Genomic DNA, 16,609 nt, shown 5'->3' on the forward strand with positions numbered 1-16,609 from the left:
CCACAGCCAACCACAAATGAACAACCACACCCTAGGCCAACCCCAAGCTCTCTCACCACCAAAAGAACACAAGCGAATAAAATAGAATCTGCACAAGCAACACTGACATCAAACCCTACATATATTAAGTAAAATAGAAACATCGTCACCCGATCCCACCCCCACCTCCTATCCACCTCGTTCCCCCTCTTTCTTCCCAGTGTCTCAACAAATGAAACTGATTTGCAAAAACGATACATGTAAAAGTATGAGAGAGAGACACTGCACGTACCTTTGTAGATCAAGAAATCTTTAATTAAAAAAGAAAAGAAAAGCACAAACAGGATGACTTCGTTGGAGTGGCTGGGGAAACCCAGCCAGATAGGCGGGGTATAAATAACATATTGTTGTTGTTGTTGTTGTTGTTATTGTTATTACTACAGTGGTACCTCGGGTTAAGAACTTAATTCGTTCTGGAGGTCCGTTCTTAACCTGAAACTGCTCTTAACCTGAGGTACCACTTTAGCTAATGGGGCCTCCTGCTGCCGCCGCACAATTTCTGTTCTCATCCTGAAGCAAAGTACCCCGAGGTACTATTTCTGGGTTAGCGGAGTCTGTAACCTGAAGCGTCTGTAACCTGAAGCGTCTGCAACCCGAGGTACCACTGTATTTTACAAACCTGTGTCTTCCCTTCCATGTTCTAATGCTGATTACAAAACCTCATTGTGGCATCAGAGAACATCAGTGACTTTAATAAGGTCATGAACCTGCCTGATGTTTAATCCTTCATGTAAACATTTGCGTGTATGTGAATGCGTGAAAATAAAAAGTAAAAATTAATAAAGTGATGGAGTTCGTTTTGGCCAAGAAACAAGTCACCATGATGTTGATTACTGTTGCTAAACAGTCTCTAATTTGCAGAGACCACACGTTTGGCTATGGAATGTATATAGACAAGTGTGTTATTAGCCCACGTAATGAAATATGTCTATAAGATCCCTCTGTAACTGGGAGGAACAAAAGTCAGGTATGAGCTTCGTTATTCACAAGTTGACATCTTGGTTGCAAAATACAGTTTGCAATTAAATGGTGCGTGGGCACAAATAGGTTTTACGTTGCAATTGCCTGTAGTCTTATATGACCTGGTCATGAACTGTATGGAACATGAATGATTCCATAAAAGCCTCCTGAGAACTAGAATCTTATCCCATCCCTAATCCTTTCTTTCACATTGTTGCTCAGATGGGGAAAGGTGACTCCTACATATGCTGGGGAACCAGTGCCAGAAAACCTACCAGGAAACTTCTTGGTGCAGAATTTTCAGAGAGATTCCAACATTTTATCTGGTTAGTTTAGCTGGCAAATCCTAATTCATTGTCAGCGTATCTTATTGAATGTTCAGTTAAGCTTTTCCACTACGAAGACTATAATGTATAATCTGTATGATTTATGAAGGATGGAGAATTCACAAATTCTTATTTTTATACAGCTTGTGATTAGCAATGGCAGAAAAAATGTGACTGGCTCGGTGTTGTCATTTTGTATGTATATATCTCAGATATGGGGACCCAGGTGGCGCTGTGGTTAAACCACTGAGCCTAGGGCTTGCTGATCAGAAGGTCGGCGGTTCGAATCCCTGTGACGGGGTGAGCTCCCGTTGCTTGGTCCCAGCTCCTGCCAACCTAGCTGTTTGAAAGCACATCAAAATGCAAGTAGATAAATAGGAACCGCTACAGCGGGAAGGTAAACGGCGTTTCCATGTGCTGCTCTGGTTTGCCAGAAGCGGCTTTGTCATGCTGGCCACATGACCTGGAAGCTATACGCCGGCTCCCTCGGCCAATAATGCGAGATGAGCGCGCAACCCCAGAGTCGGTCACGACTGGACCTAATGGTCAGGGGCCCCTTTACCTTTACCTTATCTCAGATATCTCAGATATATTATGCATGCCCCAGAGCCCATTAAAGCTGGAGAGCCAAAGCAGTGTGGAATACTAAGCTGAACCAACAGGACCTGAATTCAAATCCCAGCTCAGTCAAGGAGCTCATAGGGTGACATTAAGTGAGGCACTATTTTGCTCGGTCAAAGTGTTGTGAGATCTCATGAAGTTCCCCGATTGCTAGGAACTGACTGTTAGGGAGGATCCTAGTGTTGCCTGTTAGGGGTCAAAAGCATAGCATTTAACATCCATGTAATGTACCTGGGACCTGGGCTTAGGGAGCTGGGTATGTTTAGCCTGGAGAAGAGAAGGGTAAGGGGTGATATGATAGCCATGTTCAAATATATAAATGGATGTCATATAGAAGAGGGTGAAAGGTTGTTTTCTGCTGCTTCAGACAAGCAGACACGGAGCAATGGATTCAAACTACAAGAAAGAAGATTCCACCTAAACATTAGGAAGAACTTCCTGACCGTAAGAGCTGTTGGACAGTGGAATTTGCTGCCAAGGAGTGTGGTGGAGTCTCCTTCTTTGGAGGTCTTTAAGCAGCGGCTTGACAGCCATGTGTCAGGAATGCTTTGATGGTGTTTCCTGCTTGGCAGCGGGTTGGACTGGACGGCCCTTGCGGTCTCTTCCAACTCTATGATTCTATGAAATCTACTAGCAAATGAGACACATTTATCTTGGAGAATATACAGTGTGTAGTGGCTAAAAACAGCTAGAAAGTCCTTGTTTCGTATCTCCCCTCAGCTGGGAATTCACTAGGAGGCAAGCCATACCCTCAGCCTAACTCAGTGGTACAGGAATAATAGCACCAACCTACCTTATGTGGTTGCTCTAAGGATTTCTGGGATGCTTTCTACTCTCAAAAACAGCTGTAGATGGATGCTAGGCATCTTAAATAATGATGTTGCATATCTCGGACAGTCTGTCTTCTCACAATTTGCTTTGCTGGCGAAGATAGCTCGGAGAGAGAACAAAGGAATCGCCTGTGGCTCTGGACACACTATGCGGAGATTGGAAGCACAGTCTTTCCCTCAAAGAATTCTGGGCACTGTAGTCTACCCCTTACAGAGTTACAATTCCCAGCCACCCCTAACAAACTTCAGTGCCCAGAATTCTTTGAGGGAAGGGAAAGTACTTTGAATGGGATAGTGTTATATGTACAGTATGCAGCCAGTACAGTCATACCTTGGTTTAAGTACGCTTCGGTTTAAGTACTTTCAGTTTAAGTACTCCTCGGACCCGTCTGGAACGGATTAATCCACTTTCCATTACTTTCAATGGGAAAGTTCGATTCAGGTTAAGTACGCTTCAGTTTAAGTACTCTGTGGACCGTCTGGAACGGATTAATCCACTTTCCAGTACTTTCAATGGGAAAGTTCGCTTCAGGTTAAGCACGCTTCAGGTTAAGTACAGACTTCCAGAACCAATTGTGTACTTAAACTGAGGTACCACTGTACTTGGAGACCTGGAAACCTTGAAATGCTCGTTCACTACTTTCCCGTATTTCAGGGAGCCGTCAAATGAAGCAGCTACAACCCCACTCGTCCTCATCTCAGACTCCCATGCCTTGTAGCCAAAAGACAAAGACTGCCAGACTTAAGAAGCCTGGAAGCAAAGGGTCAATAATGAATGTGGGTTCGAAACCAGAGAGTGTCACCATTCACTGTCTGATTAGCATTTTCCTAGCTATTTATCTGAAGTTATATTTTTCTCCTCTCTTTTATATATATATACCTTGATGAAACTATTATATTGCCCAAAATTGGTTTTTAAAAGAGCAGACAGACAGCATCTTGCTTTTCAGTCAGTGACAGACGGATCATTATCGCTAATTAGAAGCCTGTACGAACACAATCCTATCCTGGAGGAGTCAGAACTTCGAGGAAGGTGCGGTTGCCAGGGCTTGTGTTTGACATGTACAGGTACAAAAGAAAAGTTGAGTGAGGCTTCCAGTTTCCACCCACTCATCTCTGGAACATGTTGATGGGAGAGAACAATGACAGGCCATGAGCTGGTTTCTAATATCCACACTGACAGCTCTTAGGAGATGCTGATGTGAGCCCAGAAAAAGCTGGCAAGGGGAGGCCCCATGCAGCGAGATGGGAATGTTTAGTTTTTAAAATTGTAAGCCGCTTGCTTTTAGACAATTTTTTTGCTAGTACAGTATTAAATATAATAACAACAACGTAGCATGTATATGGCACATCTAATGCCCTTTTCAATGTGTTGTGGAGGAGAGGAAATATTAGGCTGTCTTTGTTTTTGTTTATATTGTGTATTCTTTGTTTTTTGCATTGCAATTGTATGTTGTGAACCGCCCTGAGATCTACAGGTATAGAGTGGTACAGTCAAACTTCAGTTTTCGAACGTCTTGGCTCCTGAACCTTTCAGGAGCTGAACGCCAAAAACCCGGAAGTGATTGCTTCCGTTTTCGAACGCGCCTCGAAAGTCGGACGGCTTCCGAGCCCTGTTTCCCAATTTTCCCCATTAAACTTGATGGCAGTCCTTTGATCCTCGGTTTTTGAACGTTTTGGAAGTCAAATGGACTTCTGGAACGGATTATGTTCGAAAACCGAGGTTCCGCTGTATACAAATTTAATAGAGAATAATAAAAATATAAACCATATCAAGTGTGCATTATTATTCTGATAATGTGTGTGTGTGTGTGTGTGTGTGTGCCTAACTTGTTTAAGACCATGGCTGAGTTCAGATTTGAATTCGATGCACAGTCTTTATATTTACCGTATCTTTGACAACTCCCTGAGTATAGAGAATTTCACAGTAGCAGAAGAATACAGAATCCCTGACTGGCCATCCTGTCACGCCATCCAGACTCAGTCAAACATGCTTGCCCTCTTTACTTCACTGAAGCTGTGAATTACATTTTGAAAGCAATGGCAAGCATCCTTTTCTTTTCTTTTTTTTGTTCAGAGTGATTATTGTAATACATGGGTGGTTCTCTGGTATTGTGTCCTCCACGCACCACCCAGACATTAGGATAATCACCTAGAAAAGTCACCCCTTATTGTTTCTGGTTGTGTAAGCCCTATTTGGTTGCGTTTGGCTGTGCCAAGTGATGGAGGTGCAGTGCAGCCTGATTTGCCATAACCTAGACAGCTTTTCTTGGCTAAATACATCACTAGTTTCCAATTGCAGAGGCTAAAATATTCTATGCTTGCTGAAACAAAAGCAGCACAAGCCTGTGCATGTCTACTCAAATGTAAGTTCGATTAAGTTCAATGGGGCTTACTCCCAAGAAACTGCAGCCCAAATAGATAATGGGAGAAGGCTGGTTCCATTAATTTCCAAATTGCGTGTTGAGTCATGCTAGTGTGTGGGGTCAGAGTTACCTATCCTCAAAATAACCTGCCAGCGCATCTCTGCGCGAATCTTTTTTCTAGGCCAGGAACCAAAAATGCAGCTTCAAAATCCGTAACGTCTCAAATTTTGCGGTGCAATTCTCAAACCAAATAAATGTGCACTTTAAGAGAAAGCATGCATTAGAAACACACAGGTTATCTAAAGTAGCGTGTAAAAAGGTGTTATCTTAGGGGCAATTGCTTACCCCTTAAAAAAAAGTATTTTGGGAGAAATGCTCGGTAAAATGCTGACAGATTGTGTGAGGACTTTCAAAGAAATACCGTATTTTTCTGTGTATAAGATGCTCCCATGTATAAGACGCCCCCCTATTTTGGGGGACAAAATTTAAAGAAAACGAGGGGAGATGGCCCAAAATTGTTGAGCTTTTTAAAAGGGGGAATTGCACACACGCCATCACCCCAGCAGGGCCATTGCTCTGGGTTGGCAAAGTGGGCAGCCGTTCCCCCCACGCCACTGCAGGAGGCTAACCAGCTGGCTGGCTGGCTGCGTGCAGCTTCCCCTCCACACCGCTGCGGGAAACGCTCCCTAGAGTGCGTGCCTTCCGCAGCAGCGGGGGGGGGGGCAGTTGCACGCCCACCAACCAGATGGCTGGCAGCCCACAGCTTCCCCCCCCCCCCAATGCCACTATCCGTGTATAGGATGACCCCTGTTTTTTGACATGATTTTTGAGTCAAAAAACCCCTCGTCTAATACACGGGAAAATACGGTACGTATCACAAATTGATGTGGACGTGCACCTAACTGAATTTAAGACTGGAATAACAAGAAGCCCACAGGAAGGTTACTGTCCACATTAAACAACAGCATGGATGAGCCCTCAGTTAGGTGAGGGGAGGAGAGGAGGAGATGGCAGCTGTGTTCCTTTCAAGGCACTTTCTGGAAGCCAAGTGGCTTATAGGGCTGATACAAGAGGAGGAGGGATGCTTGAGGTGCTTTTGGTTGGACCACACAAACACCGTACGAGATTTCTGAGAGACAGGGTTCAAAATTGATTAACCAGCTCATTATTTGGCTGCAAACCTCTAGCCAAGTACTCCTACTAATCGATGTGCACTCCAAGGTCAGCAATGGAAGCTCATCTCGCTTGCCTACTGCCAGTGATGTGTGTGTCTCCATGGCACCCTCTCGGCTTTGGAATTCCTTGACCATTGAGCTCCACCAGGCCAATGTAGGCTTTTCAGAAAGACCTGGCTCACTTTCCCCCATTAGCTTTTCCCTCATTGGTCTGCTTTTGCTGTTGACTCTATTTTAACTATTTTGGGCGGGCGGTTTTATTCATAGAATCATGGAATTGTGAGGAATCTCAACTAAAGAGTCCATGACAGATGGCCATCCAACCTTTGCCTGAACACCTCCGAGGAAGGACAGTCCACCCCCTTCTGAGGGAGTCCGTTCCACGGCCGAACAGCTCTTACTACCCAGAAGTTCTTTCTGATGTTTAGCTGGAATCTCCTTTCTTGTAACTTGAAGCCGTTGGTTCAAGTCCTAGCCTCCAGAGCAGGAGAAAGGAAGCTTGCTCCATCTTCCACAAAACAACCCTTTAGATATTTGGGTTCATATCTCCTCTCAGTCTCTTCTCTAAGTTAACCATACCCAACTCCCTCAACTGTTCCTCCTAAAGCTTGGTTTCAAGACCTTTTATCATCTTGGCCGCCCTCATTAGTTGCTGCGTCTCCCAGTACAGTGGTACCTCTACTTACGAATAACTCTACTTACGAATGGAGCTCCGTCCGCCATCTTGGATGCGGTTTAGATAGGATTTTTTCTACTTACGAATTTTTCTCCCAATGCATTCCTATGGGATTCGACTTACAATTTTTTTCTACTTACAAATGTGCGTTTGGAACGCATTAAATTCGTAAGTAGAGGTACCACTGTAGTTTATTTGTGAGTATTTTATTGTATGTCTGTTTTGAGTTGCCTCAAAACAGGCAGCATATAAATGTTTCAAACCAAGGGTAGCCAACAATATGGTGACCTCCCAATGGCTCGGGACTCCAACTCCCATCAACCCTGACTATTGGCCATGCTGGCTGGGACTGATGGGAATTGGAGTCCAACGCCATCTGGAAGGCACTGGGCCTTGCGCAACCAGGGCTTGGGTTTCCTCTGCCTGCCTTTGGATTGCACACCATAAAGGCAGCCCAGAAAGAAGAGAAAAATGCACTCACCCTACTAATGGCAGGTGGAAGAGATTACAGTATTGCTGTTTTTCTCTCTCCTCTTTTTTTGCATAAAGCACCAGGAGCTATAGGCTGCCAAGCATTTGAATATAGCAATTTGTAGCTTCTCCCACCCCCATTCTTTTGACTGTGCGGCAGTTAAACTGTCATAAGCCAAGCCGCAAAACATCTTGCTGCATTTGTGGCAGCTGAACTTCTCATCTCCGCCACCTCTTTCTGCCAATCCCAGAGCCAGAGTGACTCATTCCACTGGGATTAACTCTTCTTTCTCTGTCCTTCTATTTTGGTGTTGCCCAGACTAGTTTTTCGCTTTAAAAGACATAAAGCAACACTCCCCCACGTATAATAGAAGAACATTACAAATGACTTGAAATGCTTCACGTCCCGAAGCTGGCAAAAGATCATACTTCTCTGCTTTTACGTCCTTCACTCGCCTACCTGGCCAGACTGACAGCAATTTATTTGCATGGCTTGAGTCTCTCTTTTGCATGGTGTTTATGGCATTGTTTCTGCAGAAAAGATTTCACCAATGGCAGTCAAAGCTGATCCCAGGTGCAGAGTGCCTGCTTCTGAAAGGTCAAAAAATGTACCTCCTTGGCCATGTTAGCCTGGAACCTGCTGCCTCTTCCCATCCCATTATCTGATTTGACAGGAATTTCAGGGAATCAATTTCTTAGTTATGACTTGAAATGGCCCACCTGTATTCTAGGGAATATCTTTTCCTTCTTTAAGTTCTAAGCAGGAATCTCTGGCTGTGTAGACACACCATACATTTAATCCTAGGAACCGTAGTATAACCCTTCACATACAGTATTTACAAATCCCAGCACCCGTAACAAACTACACTTCCCAGGGTCCTTGTGAGGCAGCCATGTGCTTTAAATGTATGGTGTGTACGCAGTCTCCGGCTCATCTTTTAGAAGCTCAAGCCGAGTCAACTGGGAGGATACAACAATGTCCACAAATTGCTGATGCCTTTACATACAAACAGGCAATTTGGTGTAGTGGTTAGACCCAGATCTCCCCACTTTAACACTTAAGGGTATTGGACTGGGGCTGAGTACACAGCTTCAAGCTAGGTTGTTCTTGTCTTCAATTCGGATCAAAGCTGGTTTGGACAAAAACTTACCAAAATGAAGCATTTCCTTTTTTAAAAAAAAATTAATTTTTATTAATTTTCGCATACCACATATTCCATTATCAAACATTTGGGCTCATTTCATTCATTATCTTTACAAATTCTCTATAATTCTCAAATAAAAATTCAACTTAGTATAGTAATAATAACAACAACTCCTAAAGTTACAAAAATTCCCGATGATCGACTTCCGCACTACTTTCTTCTGCTATTTTTATATTCATGTGTTTGGTTGCACGGTATAACATTCCTTATCGTTAGTCTATTTTCAACATTCTTCATATCGTTTTTAAACCTTCATCCTCTTTCTTTTGTACTTATATTTTCTTGTTTAATCCTCTTTTTGTATGTGTGTATGTGTGTGTGTGTGTGTGTGTATATATATATATATATATATACGTATTTAATTTTTATTTTATTTTTTACTATACATTGTACTTGTATTTTCTATCTGTATGTCCAATAAAAATTTCTAATTTGTTGTTGTGGGTTTGTGTCCTTCTGTGAGTCATTTCTTATTTAAGGTGTTATTTTGTTTCAACTATCTTATCTATATATGCTATAAATTTTCCCCATTCTTTCATGTACACCCCGCTGCCTTGCTGTCTTATTCCCGATGTTAGTTTTGCAATTTCCATGACAGGATATAAACAGGATAGATATGCATTGTTGCTAAGATTATGTGTACATGGCTTCTCAATCCAGCAGTGGGAGCACACTGGTTGCAAAATAAACAAGAGTGTATACTGCTGGCCACATGACCCGGAAGCTGTCTGCGGACAAACGCCGGCTCCCTCGGCCTATAGAGCAAGATGAGCGCCGCAACCCCAGAGTCGGACACGACTGGACCTAATGGTCAGGGGCCCTTTACCTTTTATACTGTATACAGCCTAAGAAAGGGGGTGGGGGGGACATGTGCAAATCCCTACATAGGCCCCATCTTCACAAAACAGTTCCATCCCACTTTAAACAGTCCTGGCTTCACCCGAAGGATTCTGGGAACTATAGTTTGCTAACGTTGAGAGTTGTTAGGAAACTCTCCTCCCCCCAGCTAGTTCTCAGAGTTACCTGGGATTGATTGTTAAACTCCTCCAGGAATTGCAGGTCAGTGAGGGGAATAGGAGTCTCTCCTATCAACTCTCAGAACCCTTAACTACAAGGTTAACTTCCCAGGATCCTTCGGGATGCTATTGCTTTAACATATAGTGCAGGTGGAGACTGAGTAATGAAAGTTACTGGATAATCTTTTCAAAAATATGTATTTATTAAAGATTTTTAAAACAACAAAAACATACAAAAATACACAACATAAAAAGAAAATACAAAGCACAAAAAATACAAAAATATGAAAAACAAAAATTCTAACTTATAACCCTTATTTCTAGTCTATTGACTTCCTCATTCCACCTCCTTCTGCGATTCTTTGCATATCCTCCTTAGTAAACTATAAACCTTATATAAACTCTATTTATTGCTTTAATATTACCTTATTTCTCTATCTTTTACATTTAAAGCACATGGCTGCCTCACAAGGACCCTGGAAGAATGAAGAATTACCAACAGTGGATGAATGGCAGAAGAAGTTGATAGAATTTATGGAACTGTCTGAGTTGACCGGGAGACTACGGGATCGGAGTGAAGCAGCGGTGGAAGAAGACTGGAAGAAATTTAAAATTCATTTAAAGAATAAGCGTACAGTGGAACCTCGGTTTATGAATTTTCGGTTTATGAACACCGCAGACCCATCTGGAATGGATTAATTCATTTTCCATTACTTTCAATGGGAAAGTTCGCTTCAGTTTATGAACAGACTTCCAGAACCAATTACACCCATGCTTCAGTTTATGAACGCTTCAGTTTAAGTACTCCGCAGACCCATCTGGAACGGATTAATCCACTTTCCATTACTTTCAATGGGAAAGTTCGCTTCAGTTTATGAACGCTTCAGTTTATGAACAGACTTCCGGAACCAATTGTGTTCATAAACCGAGGTACCACTGTATAATAGATTAGAATCAGTGGAAGTGAGGGAGATACAAAGAGGTTGTAGATAATACAATGGTGTTAAACAAGTATTGTTAGAAGATAACGATAAGTTAATTAAGAAGTAAGGTATGGTATAGATAGAGTGTAAAAGGATAAGATGTAAAAGAAACTTACTATTTCTCAGCCTAACCTACTTTACAGGGTTGTTGTTATTGTGACGATAACATGGAGGGAGGTGAGCCATGCATGCTGCCCTGAGCTTCTTGGATGAAAGTCACGGTATGTGATAAATGTGATAAATAAGAAGAAGATATACTGTCAAGTGTAGAGTGAAAACAGTACTGTTCTGCCTAGCTTTTAATTTACGAGCTTTGACTATAGGTTGTTGCTTTTAGCATCTATTGTTATGCTAATAGTTGCTTTTAGGGATGATTGTACTTAATTATGATTACAGAGATGCTTTTAGGACTTATTTATAATCATAGTGGTTGCTAATTTTTTACTGTCATTAAGTGCCTCGGGCATTTCGACAGCAATAGAGTAAATTAGATTACACAGGAAGTGCAAGGAAACACCACCTTGTGGGAAAAGTTGAATGTGGCCAAAGGGGTCTGTGAATCACGAGGGTTTCTTCACCCAAGGTGCGTAGCCCACAATCTTCCACACCTCCAAAATAGTTCACATTCCTCCATTGGGTTCCCTAAGGAGGAAGGTACGGAAAATTCTCAGAGTGGTTTAACAATCAGTCCCTCTTCCCAAGGGACTCTGAGAACCTTGCCTCTGTGAGAGGAATCGTTTCCTAACAGCTCTCCTAAGCTCTCTTAACAAACTACAGTTCCCAGAATTATTCTGTGGGGAATTCATGACGGTTTAACGTGGCATGATACCGCTTTAAATGTGCCGACAAGGCCTTTGTTCCTGTTGCCCTCAGTGGTTGGAAGGTGAGTTTCTGAGCTGGAGAATTGGCTTCTACTCCCATATGCTCTCTGTGGAATCTGCAACCCTGATTTCACACATTCAGATGATGATTTTATTTATTTATTTATACCCCCGCCCATCCGTCTGGGTTTCCCCAGCCACTCTGGGCGGCTTCCAACAAAGATTAAATACATTAAAATGTCACACATTAAAAACTTCCCTAAACAGGGCTGCCTTCAGATGTTTTCTAAATGTCAGGTAGTTGTTTACCTCTTTGACATCTGATGGGAGGGTGTTCCACAGGGTGGGTGCCACTACCGAGGAGGCCCTCTGCCTGGTTCCATGTAGCTTCGCTTCTCGTAGTGAGGGAACTGCCAGAAGGCCCTCGGAGCTGGGCTGGACCTCAGTGTCCGGGCAGAACGATGGGGGTGGAGACGCTCCTTCAGGTATATTGGGCCGAGCCTTTTTGGGGCTTTAAAGATAAAGACACTCACCCAGAGACAGAGAGCTGTTTTCAACATTACAATATACGGGGAAGCCTTTGCATGTTGTTCCAGAGCTGCAAAGAGACTGTGGGGTTTATAAAGGGTTCCCCCTCCCCCTCTCCAAAAAATAAACATACGATGGTGAAGAGGTTCTCTGGCAAAAAATTTGCATGGAAAAAGACTTGCCTTGATAAACAAAAGGTCCTAAAACGGTTGAAAAGAAACCAGATCTCAGCAGCTGGGGTTTATTTTGCGTACGTTCTTAAATGATTTTCCTATTATTATTATTATTATTATTATTATTATTATTATTATTATGGCAGGATAGGAAATCACACAGTTGGAAATCATATGGAAACCACTTAAACAAATGGGTATTAAATGGAACACACCTTGGGAATGGGGAAAAGCAAAGATGAAATGAAATCAGTGTGGTATAGCAGCCAAAATGCCATGAGGAAACCCAGGTTTAATGCCCTGCCTGCATAATTCATTATGTGACAATTATGAAACCATTTATCACCCTTACCTACCTCTTCTAGGTTTGTGATGAAGCTAAACTCCAACTCCAAAGTTATGGGGGGAAAGTGAAAGATATAAATTAACGCAACTAAAGTTGCAAATTGATAGCTTAACCCTGCATGGCATGTGCTTTGCAGAATAGCTTTGCCCCACAGGAGTCAGCAGTAGTAGCAACATATTTATTTGTTTAGGTATAAGCCATAACAACAACAAAGACGCTCAGAGTTGAACCACAAATTTGGCTCTCAATTTCTTGACAGCCAACGCAAATAGAGAAACATGCAAGGTAACATAAAATTTCCTTGTCCAACAGCAAAAAGCACACAAACTTACGTGACGTTACAACATTTCTCCTGCGGCTGAAATCGGATATTTAACTCCAAATTTTTAGGTTTCTGATGGTCTGTCTTAACACATGGATACAGCTTAGAAATCTCAAGGAATAGATATCAGCTAAAGAAGCTCTCATTGAAAGACTTTCCTTGCAATTTAGACATTGACTGGTCCTCCACCAACATCCTCTCTTGAAGTGTGTTTCGTATAATATTCCTGAAGAGTTACTCTAAACAACATACATTTATTATGGGATAATACATATGCCACCACTAACAAAGGCAACAATAAAAACAACAATTCTGTATTTGGTGCCATCACTGTATATTGTGCTTTTACAGAGCAGCAAAACAATGAAAAATAAAATATAAGTCTCTCCCCTGCTCTTAGTCTAAATTATTGTCCCAGTCACCAATGGAATTGGAATTGTTACTCCAAATTTGGAATGTGTTAAACATGGATTGAGGAGTGTGTGTGTGTGTGTGTGTGTGTGTTGATTTGTCATTTGTTCACCCAACTAGTGTGAGTAAAATACTCCTTACTGCCCAGGACACAACTGCAGTGCAGTCCTATACATTTTTACTTAGACCAGTCCAATTGAGTTAAATGGGACTTAGTCCCCAATAAAAGGTTTTAAAAAGGGTTTGGGGAACCTTTGGCCCTCCAGATGTTGCTGAACTCCCATCATCCTAACTATTGGCCATGCTTGCCGGGGCTTTTGGGAGTTGTAGTTCAGCAACATCCAGAAGGCCAGAGCTTCCTCACACTTGGTTTAGAACTGCAATCCTTGGTGAACCGGAAACATTTCAGTGGTTTAGAACAGAAACACTGACTCTCCCCCCCCCCCCCAGCAAATATGCACCAACGTTTTACACACTTGCAAAGAGAAAGACAACATTATTTGATTCCGCCACGGGAGGAGAAAATCCTCCTTTCAGGCCAGCAGGCAACAGGTTAAACTGCGTTTCAGGCACTGACCTCTGGAGCCTCCTAAAAGGCTTGCAAAGAGGGCAAGTCAAGCATAGCTGAGCAACTTTCAGCTTCAGATTAGGAAAATATTTTGCCTCTGCCCAAAAGAAGTCAAGCCCAGTTATTTGCATATCTGTTCCTGATTTGCTATGAAAAGGAGTGAATTGGCAACCACCATGGAAAAAACTAGGCTTCTCTTTTTTCCCTCAGATGTGGACAGCGGGAGTGGACTCTTTTGCCATAAAGAGGTGGCATTAGGGCTTTTCAGAAGATAAGCTTGCAGTGAATGTGAGAAGGAGCCGGAGAACTAGGCCTGCAGGCCTTCTCCTCACAGTTAACTCACCCACAGGCTTCAAGTAAAGGCCCTTCAGATCAACACTGTAGTAATTCTGCCCTGTGCCCTGGTGCTCACAGTAGTATTTGTGTCACTTTCAGTCACATTTTTGCACAAAGGTGTCTCAAGGCAACCCAGCACCTTGTCGATGGAACTGAAAATATGACCATCAAACATTCAAGAACAGATCTGAGGCATGACCGACCAGGACATTCTCCGTTGAGACTTTGCTGTTAGCTGCTGCTGCTGCTGCTGCACCCTTGGCCAAATGTAGGCCTGGAGCTATCGGGAGTTCTCCATTGTTTACCAACTGCAAATTCTGGCATAAGTGTGTGCATGTGAGGAAACTGAGCTGACAGTGTTGACCCAGATTAGATTCCCAAGTCCTTCTTTGTCATCAGACCCGAACAACATAGCAAGGTTTGTATGCTCAGCAATTCTGCAGTCCATGTTCGGCACATGCTGGCACTTCCCCTGCCCCATAAAATCCCCCCTTCTCTTTCTTTCATCAACCTGGTTATTGTTCGACACCTTTGTTAAGTCAACAGGCTCGATGCAGATGAGCCATAGCTAAAAGCATTTGGCTGGCGAGGCCTTTTTTCAAAACTCTAATCCCAAATTCAGTTTGACAAGAGAAAAGACAAGATGTTTATAATGCCCCATAACTGATCCTGAGCCTAGCTAGTGATTCTGTGCCCCCACACTGAACCTCCAAGCCCCAATGTCTCAGGTCACTAGCATCACGTGTGGAAAATATTATTTAAATGGCATTTGATACCTCTCAAACTTTATCGTATTAACAACCCACTGTCTCCAGAGTGTTGGAGGGGGTGCAATGGTCTGGGTAACTGCAGCCACATGTGGTGGGATTGTGCTCTCGAAATCAATTACTAATGAAGTACAGTGGTGCCTCACAAGACGAATTTAATTCGTTCTGTGAGTCAATTTATTTTGCGAAAAATTCATCTTGCAAATCCCATAGGAATGCATTGGAAGTTCTTTTTAAAAAAAATTTTGCCCATAGGAACGCATTAATTGAATTTCAATGCATTCCTATGGGAAACCGTGATTCACTAGATGAATTTTTCACAAAATGAATTCGTCTCGCGAGGCAACCTCCGATCGCAAAACCCATTCGTATAGCAAAAAATTCGTCTAGCAGGGCATTCGTCTAGCGAGGTACCACTGTATCAGAAAGAGTCTGTCCCAATGCCCTGATCCAACTGGCTGAATACTCTTGGAGGGAGGAGTGATGTAAATGAGATGAAAATGTCTTCTTCTTTTTCTTCTTCTTCTATCACTCGTAGCCAAGTAAGATTGTCTTCCATAAACACGGTTTTAACAATGCGTCTGTAAGTGACTGCTGAGGCCAATTCTTGATCCATATGTCATTCCACAGTGGGGACTTAGGTTTCTGGGCAGGAGTTGATCAAGGTGTGGATTTGCCAAGCATGCTCTTAGCACATTTTCCCCTTGCGTCCTGAGTTCGAGTGTCTTCAAAGTCCATGACACCTTTGGTAAAGGCTGTTCTCCAACTGCAGTGCTCGTAGGCTAGTGTTTCCCAATTGTTGGTATTTATACTATATTTTTTCTCCTTTAGGAACATATTAGAAAGGTAAATCCATTTAGAGATGAAATAGAGAGCATAAATTTAGGTCCCAGAGCCTAAATTTGTGGGACAGCATCAAGCACGCATGCTGTAAATAAGATTCCAACTGAAATTAAGCATTTGGATTCAAATCCAGGTTAAAGGTCTTAATTATTTGATGAGTATTAGATCTTTTTGGTTTGGCATCTTAAATTAGAATTCAAATGTTTTTTGATGAGGGGACAGGCAAGGCTAGGAGGCTACAGACAGGATCTAGCAAGGGATCTCCAACTTATTTTCAGTAGCTCGGCAAGGTTGTCTGACCCACCCACAATTGTTCAAAAGCAGGAAATTAAATAATTAAATTATTTCTCTCTCCCCACCCCCGCCGCCCCTTAGATTACACTGATGAGGAAAGGAAGAATGCCAAGCAGGAACAGAGTGCCAGCGCAAGGTCTGGGGCTCAGTTCAGTTCTGGTACTGAAAATCAAATTCTGAACCTCAGAATGTGCTCAGAGGCACCCTTGTCCTTTAATTCTAACCATTATGTATTTTGCACGGTTGGTAGATCTTGGGGTTCCCGTTTGTAGAAAACCGAATTAGATCTGACAGGATTGAATTCTGTCGAGAACACTAACAAAGAGGGGCGGGAGACAGGATTATACGAATATTTTGCTTCCCAGAGTCAAGGCTGCAAACACCGCTTTGAAATAAATGTTTGTTGCTGCCGCTGTTTTGAAAAGCAAACAGGAAGCGCCCACTCGTCGTAGCTAAAAGGGATTTAAATAACTGTATATTTGTCTATATTTAACGAAAACCGTGTCCAGCTCCGCAAGTCATACACGCAATG

Source organism: Zootoca vivipara, chromosome 15, assembly GCF_965207765.1.
Source record: "Zootoca vivipara chromosome 15, rZooViv2.hap1.1, whole genome shotgun sequence".
In the NCBI taxonomy this organism is placed as follows: Eukaryota; Metazoa; Chordata; class Lepidosauria; order Squamata; family Lacertidae; genus Zootoca; species Zootoca vivipara.